The sequence below is a fragment of the Sinohyriopsis cumingii genome, chromosome 8 (assembly GCF_028554795.1).
Source record: "Sinohyriopsis cumingii isolate HCF-2022 chromosome 8, ASM2855479v2, whole genome shotgun sequence".
NCBI lineage: Eukaryota > Metazoa > Mollusca > Bivalvia > Unionida > Unionidae > Sinohyriopsis > Sinohyriopsis cumingii.
The window spans coordinates 2128853-2139118 of record NC_142968.1 but is presented as its reverse complement, the minus strand read 5'-3'; positions in this window follow the sequence as shown (position 1 = coordinate 2139118).

The window sequence follows — 10266 nt, the reverse complement described above, 5'->3', positions numbered from 1 at the left end:
TGCTGCTGCTGCTGTTGTTGTTGTTGCTGTTGCTGCTGCTGTCTCTGAAGTCTGTACTTCTCTGTCCATTCTTCTTTCTCCCTGTTCACTTATTCACTGAAGAGCTCTTCTATCAGGTCTTCAGTGACTTTTAGCATTCTCACGTTCTCTATTTCTTCTGGCTTCGGTATCAGACTGTGTCTGACCCTATCCAAATTCACGTAGGCTTCGTTGAGCTTAGCTAGTTTGGAGCACATCTTCGTAGGAGGATGAGTCGACAATGGATGGTTAGACTGGAAACAACCCGGTTCTTAAAGTCAAAGCGCGGACGTGAAGGAAAACATCCCCCACACGGTTTTCGAGTCGCAACGTTCAATGAGTGTCATGAGAGGGATAGTAAGAAATGAAAGAGCATCAATCCAACATTCTTATAGCTAAACAAACCACAAAGGCATTTTTTTCAAAACACAACATGATTTTATTCAAAAATCACTTAACACTAAACAACATTTCTAACATATTTTTTAACAATAATCCAACATGATAACATCAAACATTTTTCTTTCTTCAAAACATCAAACATTTTTCATCAAATACAGTCTACTTTAAACAGAGCTGACAACGTTGTGAATGAAATTGTGATTTCCACTGTTGGAAATCATTAGGCCATTGATGGACACTACGTTTCCTAGCTTGAGACAAAAGATAAGCATAATGGTCACAAAACCATTGATCTACTTTCACATCGTTTCTAGTAGAAGAACGAGGATCAAAATGAGTCACTAAATGTTCTAAGGAATAGCCCAGACTGCGATGATGCAGAAAATACACACAATATTGACCACACACCAAGGAATCTGTGCCTTGTAATTTCACATTATTGAATCGGGTGGTCTGAGCATTTCTTCTCATAAAGTCAATGATATCGTCTTCCAAAGGGGGCAATCCGTACGAATCGAAATATTCCACACATCCTTCTTGAGGAAAGTAGACGGCTACCCAGTGGGTTCCTGGGAGATGACTGTCGTCCGTGTTGATCACGTAAGCTTGATGGTCTTGAGGTTTGCGATGAGGGAGTTCATCTTTAGCACAGACGACAGGATTCCAAGAAGCCGTATACGAACTGGGGTTCAAGTAATAAAAAAAGTTCCCAGGTATCCATTGTTTTCTGTGTTGTTTTTTCTTCTTTACAGGTAATAATACGTCGTCAATTCGATTCTGACTTTTTGCTTGAAAATGTCTGACAAATAACCGTTTCTTCGTTTCGTCTCCTCACTCTGATTCAGGAGAGCTTCGATACGATGGATCTCTTGAGTGGTTAATGGTGGACAAGAATGTTCACGCAAGTCTTTATACCACTGATGCAACACGTCTTTGTCCGAGATGAGACTCCAAGCTTCGTCCAGATACTCGTCCAATTTTTCTTCTTGACTTAACATCAGGCATTTATCGTGTTGAATTTGACTGGGATGATCGTTTTGACATCCATAGCAATTTTTCTTGACCAATTCTGTTATTTTTTCAGCCAAGTGTTTGGCAAAACAGGAAACTAAATGGGCTTCTTGTTCTGGCCATCTTGACTTCATCATGATCACTTCTTCTTCTTCCACAGTCTCCTTACATTCCATGTCCAAAGTTTCTCCACTAGGTAAAGAGGGATAACAGTCTTCCATGGCTTCTAGTAATCTAGAATGACTTCTCTCAAACTATTGATTTCTATCGTATTATCAAATTCGGCATACAGGATGACGTTCACCGTTACATCAGGGTCTCGGTTTGCAAACTGAATTTCCACACGAATTTGGCCGGATTTTATAGGGTGGAAATGTCCCTCGTCGCTGCCTTGGTCTGGAGTGAAATCGAAAGCCCACAAAGCATAACCTCCTGCGTAATCCTCGTACGTAATGCCGTGACTGGTATTGGTTCCTAACTGGCCGGTGGCTTCGTACAGGGACAAGTACGATCTCAAGTAATTCTTCTTCTCAAAGTCAGGTTCGAAAGGTCGGGTACACAAGGTCTTGCCATCGCGACTGACTTCGATCTTGAACACGCCAAAGTGTTGAAAGTGGAAAGGATTTTTACCCAAAACTCCGTTGAAGGCATCATTCTCGACGATACCAAGGATTAAACGTTTGGGTAGCTGTCCTTGGAACAGATGATCTTCGATCATGGATCGCTGTCCCTTGGGAATGGTGAATGTTTTCACTTCCACGCGTCGTATGGGATACTTGGCGGTCGTTCTGCTCAACGTCTGACTGATGTCGTTTCCCACTTTAGGTAACACTTCCACACGGCGTACGTAGAACCTGGCTTCCTCGATGACAGTTTTGCAAACAGTAGTACCTATCAAATGGAAAGCGGCACTGCTACGATTCAGTCTCAGGCGAACATTCACCCCGTTTAGCAAATATTTCTCTTGCAACCACATGTCCAGATGTAAACGATCCATCAGTTCTAAACTTTGTCCATTTTTGATTTTGTTTCGTCTTTCCTCATAGCCGTCATTGTCAGTTGTGTCAAACTTGCCCGCTTCGTCAGGTTCCCACAGCACACAAGCATTGAGATGAGTATTCTTGGCGTCTATTCCGTACGTCAAGAGATTTTCCAGGTACGCTCGATAAGGGTAAGTATCCATGCTGCTGCTGACCAGTTTGTTGTTCAAGTACAAGTCCACACAGCTAAACAAGGAATGCAAGAAATTGTTGACGGGAGCTATTACCTCATCGCCATCTAGGGTCGAATTGTCCTCATCGACAACTTTGACTTTCAAGTACAAGTAACTGCTATTCAGATCGATATAATCTTCGGGCTGTCCTTTGATTTCAAACTCGATGGGAGCTGAGGCTGTCAATGAGGAGACGGGGTGAAATTCCACCCACTGGGATTCTTGCATCGTCATCATGGTGGGGGGCATGGCAAACAGATCCAGTTCCGTCTTGGAACAAGCGCAAGACTCTCGGTGCATCATTTTTCTCTGTGTTTCAATAATCGAAAACGTCTAAGTCTCGAACGGTTCTTCTTTTCTTGGCCTTTCTAGCTTGAAGTCTGGTGAAAGGGTGTTTTCTTCGTCGTCTCTTTCTGCCTTGTCCTTGCTGAATGCCTCATTCGGTAGCGTGCAGGGCATTTATAGGTGTGTCTCGTCGGCCCAAAATGTCTTTGCCCGTTTGCAGCAAGACATTTTTGCCTGCCCTCATGAAGGCTTCTTTAGGGTTTTGTTTGTCGATGATGACATTTTGGAGAAATTCTTTGCCTTGCGTCAGTGCCGCATCTTTCAAAGCGTGCAATCCGCGTTTCACCATCGGTTTCAACACCGGGGCCACCGAACGAAAGGCCGATTTTAACATATCTCCTAAACCGTGTCCTCGCTGTCGAGCAACCCCTCGGTGCACTGGATACATGACTTACTTACGAGTCGTGAGAGAACCGTTTTCGAAAATGGAGTTTCACCGTGACTTTTCCTTTGGTGAATGGAATATTTTGTCCCAAATCTCCTTTTATAGTAATGTTGACCGTGTCCAAATACGACTTGCTGACAGGCAAATAGTGAGGATGGACAAATTCGCGGTGAACGTGGTAAGTGTTTCCACCTTCCTCGTCAGCGTTCGCGGCAGAATCCACTTTGAAAGGAATGACACGCAGTAACGGTACGGAGGTGTGTCCCACCACGTTATACTCCACCACATCGGAGTACACAAACATCAAATTTAGTCCTTGGTTCAGTTCTACCGGGGTACGAAAATACTTGGCAAAAGTCTCGTTGTCGGCAATGATTGGTAATTCGGGTTTTTGTTCTACTTTCTCCCTCAGCTCCATGTCTCCGCCCAACATGTCAAACAATTCAGGACAAAATAAGAAAGACATCATTTTACGCCCCTCAGGAAATTTTATCAGGAAGCGACGAGCTGTTTTGTGGTACTCCAGGGTGACGATACCTTTATTGACACTTTCCAAAGCTTTCAGAAACACGCCATTAAACCTGGTGGCTATGGTGCTGACCAAATGTTGACCACTAAAATAATAGCCTGGGGGAATGAACAAGTGATAGGTGGTGTACTTTTGATTTTGTAAACGGGTTTTCTTGTCATATTTGCTATGGGTATCCATCCACTGTTGCAATTGTTCGTCATAAACTTCCACCGTAAAATAATTTTGATTGGGAAGGACATTGAGGACTTGGGTCGGGTGAATCATTTCCACTAAAGCCACTTCTCAATAGGCTTCGTGATCTAATGGGATGGCCTGAGGTAATTTGGCCGTGTAACAGCACAACGTGTTGTGGGGAAACACCTCCATGGAACTGTCACTGGGTAAGGTTAAGTAAAATTGGTTTTGGTGACTCATAATTCCAGAGTTCTGTGGCTGTCCGAGGGGTTATTACTGGACGTCAGAGGCGTGTCTCCACCAAAAATGGGGTTCTGGTTGTGGTTGAACTGGTGACTGGCACTGGCACTGGACACAAGGTTCCCGTGGTTCCCGTTCGAGGAGAATTTCAGGGAGGGATTGGGAAGCAGGTAACCGATGCAACTGCTCAATAAAATGGTCCACAATTGTTTGTCTCCTTGTTGCAAACTCAAATTGGCAATGGCTGCCCCGATGACACAATACACCACGAAGATTTGGCAGAAAAAGACGATTTGCGTTTTAGGCACACGTTCTCCACACCCACAAGGGTTGTTTTTGTACATCTTGCACAAAAGAACTAGGTGAAGGAGGAGTGGTCGACGTAGCTGCGTCTGTGTGAAAGGGCATGATGGTCACTTCTTTTTATAGTCGATGACTTGCGAAGCGTCGATCCAAGAATCAAAACTGGGCGGATATCCTTTCCAACGTACTTTGACTTCTTTGACACGTCGTTTGCCCACTTTACGGGTTCTGCGTTCGAGAATGCTTTCGATGTCGTACACGTCGTCTTCTTTATTGGTCACACGTTGTAACTCGGGCAAATAAAACGTTCCTTTGAGCACTTCTCCGTTCATGTCTTCCAATTTATAGACGGCAGGATGACGGCCATGCACTCGTCCAGTGACGCGAAACAATTCGGTCGTCCAGTTAGGTAAGTAACCTTTGTCGAAAGTGCGTTTGGTTTTGCCAATGCGCACCCAATCTCCTACGGCCAAGTCTCCACTTTTCTTGGGGACAGCCCTCGTCGGGGACGTACCGAACAGACGCTCAAACACCAACACTTCGTTCTCGGGAGTCACGTCTTGCGGGGCACGTCCGATGCTTCGATGGTAAGATTGGTTGTACGCTTGCACCAGGTGCGGTAAGATGTCGATGTACTTCAGAGTGTGGTGATGCGTAAAATATTTCCACATGCGTTCTTTCAAAGTGCGTTGAAAACGTTCCACGATGCTGGCTTTGGTTTCGGGATTCTCGGTGGTAAAAAAATGAATGTCACGTTTCTTTAATTCTTTTTGGAAAGCTTGGTTCAGAAATTCGGTGCCTTTGTCCGTTTGCCATCGAAGAGGGTGACGACCGCTTTGTTTCAGCACTCGTTGCAGTGCTCGCACTAACTTGCTGCTGGATTTGGAAGTCAAGGGCACGACCCAGGCAAATTTGGAAAAGACGTCGATTGCACAAAACAAATATTTGTAGCCACGATTGTAGCTGGCCAAATGAGAGACATCGGCTAAATAGGCTTGCCATTGATGATCGATGCCTTCCACTCGGGTGCGACTTCTGGCAAACTTGCGTCGAATGGGTTTGTGCAAAGTGTAGGTAGCTTGTTCTTGTAACCATCGTTGCACTTGAGGTAAACGGAGACTTTTCAGTCGCGTTTTGGCAGCACGATACAATTTTTGAACTCCTGCGTAACCTGCAGGATGCGAGGGATCGTAGTAAATGCTGGCTAAGACTTTTTCCATTTTTTTGTGTTGATTGGTGTGTTAATAAGGCACCCACTCTTGGAAGAGGCTACTCTTTTTCTCTTGGGGTATTTTCTTGGATTGCAATGCTTTGCGTGTGCGACCGGCAATAGATGTTGAAGAGGAGTAGGAGGATGTCTGAGGGGGGATATCGGTTCTTGTTTCACTTCTGTCTTCACTTTCTTTTTCTCTTGTGATGAAGAAGGGGTGGCCATCATCTTTTTAATACATCCAGTTCTGGAGGTAGGTGGTGTTGTTAACTTGCGTACTTTTTCTGGTGGAGTTTGAAACCCTTCTTCTTCTTCTTCTTTTTCTTCTTTTCCTTTTTGTGTCTTGACCACCGGTACTGGTACTGGTGATGGTGCTGGACTTTTCATCAAGGTCTTAAAATCTTTCAAAGTGGGTAGAGCTGTTTCGTCTAAAGCTTTCTGGTGAAAGAGTTGCAGTCGTTGCAAAAGTTGACCGTACTTTTGCGATTTTTCTGTTTCGGACAAATCTTGGCGATCCATCAAGGATTGCAATTCGTGTTGTAACTGGGACATCTCGCTCAAATTGGGATTGGGAGGTAAATGCGGGGTGCGTTGTTCTTGCCACCGATGGTATTCCATCCATCGTTTGTAAGGCACTAAAGCTAGTTTTCGTCCTTCCATGGGGTTGTCAGGGGTCGATTCTGAGATCTTGGGACTTCCGAGGGCCTTTTTATCTTGCTCCCACCAGTCCTCCCAACATGGTTCCCAAGACTCCTTTCAGTATGGGGCCTAACAAGAGAGGCAAAATGCCTCCACGTTGGACTAACATCTTCTTCTTTTGACGAATGGGAATTTTCTTTCGAACCATTTGGCGAAGAACGTGACGATGTTTGCCTAAGCATTGTTTCTGGTGTTTGGACAAAGGGATCGTGCCTTTCAAGACGTTCAAACAACATTCGCACACGGTATCGATGACCTCTTTGGAAGCTGATTGAATGAGTTTTTTTCGTAGAGGTGAAGAAGCTTTGGACAGAACAGATAACATGTCCTCATGTTTGACTAAACGTGGTGGTAGTCCTTTCCTTTTCTTTCCTTGGGGTTTTCTGGAGGGTGACATCTTTGAGTCTTCAGGAGCACCAAAAAAACACTGATACCCCCGACTTGGTCACACACCTTTTTTATACTGGAACGCGTCGCCACTGATTGTCTTTACGTCGTATCAGTTTGAGGACAGGCATGACACGTCGTGCAGGGGTACGCAAAGGACTAAATCGAGCCAGTTCTTGCTTGGACAAATCCAGTAAACTTTGTAACATGCCCGATCTTTCATGGACTTTGATTTTGGGAGAAGGTACTTTGTGAGCAGCAGCCACTGCCACTAAATTGGAGGGTCCTGCCACTGGGGAAGTTCTTTTTGGGGTCATCAACGTAGAAGTTCTTGGTGTGATCAACGTCTCCAAATACTCTTCAGTTCCTGGTGTCATCAACGGAGAAGTGGATAAACGTGAGGCTGCTGGAGACACAGTCACCGACGTGGCAGGTCGTGGTTTGCGAATGTAAGGTTGCGTCCTGGCCGAAGTGCCTCTCTTGCGACTAGTTTTCTTCTGTGGACTTTTCTTTTTCTGGGGACTTTTTCTCTGTTTCTTTTTCTGGGGGTTTCTTTTCTTTTTCCGGGGTGGTGTCTGGTAAGAGGAGGGTCCCGCCACTGGAGAAGTTCTCCTTGGGGACTTGGTCTTTTTCTTCTTGGGGCTTCGTTGGACTTTTTTCTTGGGGATAACTTTGGGAGCATTAGGATCCCATCTTAAGAGTGAGCGAATGATGACGGATCCTAGAGTACCGCTTCCTCCAGGTTTCAAAATGATTTGTTTTTTGGTTTGAGTGTCGATGCGGGGATCGGCCAGTTGGACCAAAGCGACTTTGTTTCGATCGAAAAAGCGTTTGGTTTGATGAGGAATCTGAATGATTCCTTGGAGTATTTGACGTGCCGTCACCGTCAACCATCGTAAGACTTCTTTGAGACTAGCTGCTAAGACACGAGCTCGTGTTTGTGGATTTTTTTCTCGACTGATGCCATACAAGGCACGAATCAATTTGACGGGAAGATGCGACTGAAGGGACGTCATGTTCACACTGTGTGAGACAGACGAAAAGGGTCTGAGGTTTTTATAGATTTTTTATGGGGAATGAAAATGAAGTCGAGGACGGAGACGTGTACAGGACAGGCCCTCCGTCTTGGCACCAGTGGTGAAACAAGTGGGTACGAAATCGCAAATCCTCGGGGGTCGTAGGTTTCAAATCGACGAGTAAATAGGCGTGTGGCGTTTGAGTGGCATCGTCGTACGCCTGAGTCAGCCAAGGCGTTCCTAACTGTTTGGCTAAGACTTGCACTTGCGATTTATCTCGAGGGCTTTTAAACAAGACCACGTAATGCGCATTGAGACTGATGGTGCGATGGGCTTTACTTTGTTGAAACAAATTTTGAGTGATGTAAACGACACTGGCATTACGATGATGCCCTTTGCGCGTGAACCACAGTTTAATTTCTTCTTCGTCTTCTCCTAACATGTCGTAGAAAATGACCAAATGGGTTTGACGGGAGTCAGAGACGATGCCGTCGTCTTCTTTAGGAATGCCTTCCACAAACACGATGGAATCGCCTTGACTTTCTCGCAAGAGGCTGTACGCCGATTGCCACTCTTTGTAACACCACACGATCCGCTGACGTGGTCGATCGATCAAATGATGTTTATGTTCGATCAAACGTTTGACGAATTCGGTTTTGCCTGAAGCGCTAGGTCCAGCAATGAGCATGTTAAAGGGATGGCGAAGATACAAAGCCTCCCAACTGGCACGATCTAAGTGTTCGTCGATGACTTTGACAGTGGAGGAAGAGGGAGCAGAGACAGCAGAGGTAGCCATAGTGTCAGAAATGTCACTTGTGACACGAAAACAAAGAAGACAAGAGTTTATATACTTTTTTCAGAACACGTTTATTGAATGTTTTTTTTTCAAACATGAATACGAAAGACAAAAATACATAAAAGCCAAAGGCTTAAGTACAAGGATAAAAGGCACATAATAACCATGAACGTGGAATAAACACAAGTGTCTGTACAACATGTTTTGGGTAATGTTCTAACCAGTTCTATAGTAGGGGGTAAAGTCACACAAGTGTCCTCCCGAAAGGGTCTTTCAGGTCTGTCCACGACAGTCCTGTCCTGGGTGAGGGTTCTTCTGGCACCGTCACTAACACGGGTTGAAAAGTAACTTTTTTCCTTGAACAACGCTCGTGCATACTGGGCCACTTCTTGGGTCCAAGCCTCAAAACCCCATTCTTTCCAGGCACGGACATCTGTCCAATGGGGATGTAAGTCACAAGCTACACACACATCGTCATACACGTCTTGCGTAGCTAAAAGTTGACGAATCTTTTTTTCCCGTTGAGGTCGAGAAGTATCCAGATGAAACCGCAAGGCTTTGAGCAAAAGGAGTTTTTCGTGACCATTTAAGGCCATTGAGGTGGTAAGTACTGATCGTAAAGAGTCCACAAGGAATCGGCTGGTAAACGAAATCCCAGAAAACAAGTCACTAAGACACACACCACTTGTCGTCCCCAATTGAATGGATAAAGTTCTTGTAATAATCGATGGTAATGATCCACGGTTTGAATATGGTCATTGAGTTCCTTCCACGGAATCTGTTCAATGATATGTGACATAATCCGTGGCATGGCAACTTGATTTTATAGTGTCTTTGTTTCGGAAGCAATAAATGTAATTTCTAACCAAAGATGTTCGTTCTCCAGTAGGGAATTTAAATGTTACATACCGTAATTGAAACGTCAGAGTTTGTCTAGATGTTTCGTCTTTTTCTAAGCAGATTCCATGTAACAAATGTTGGTAATCCTTTAACTCGTCTTCCTCAATACGTTGCAGTAAGTGAATCTCGAAGTAACCAAAATTACGAACGTCTGGTCCATCATCATCCACAAACTGAAAGTGTTCAACAAGGTCTGACCACTGAAAAAAGTTCTGACGAATCAGTCCTCTTATACCATTCAGGTACCAGTGGTTAAAGATCTGGTGACGTAACGGATGCAATTGTTCTTTACGTTTGACTTGTATTGTCACCAGCTCTCGGTAAATCCTTTCTCTCAACTCCTCAGGCAAGCCCAAAATGTTCTCTTGTAAAGTATCCATAAGTATATACACTGTTTTTGGAATCGTTGGGTGGTGGCCAATAGCCTCGTTTAACTTTGTGCCTAATGTAATATCCACTCATAATCAGGCTTCTTGTACTTTGGAACATAGGATAATTTAAAAACGGACGAATCACTTTGAGTTTGCGTTTCACTTGTATTTTGATCAGTTCTCGGTAAATGCGTTCTCTCAACTCCACAGGCAAAGCACGAATGTTCTCTAACAAAGTATCCATGAATAGGTCATACTAAATCC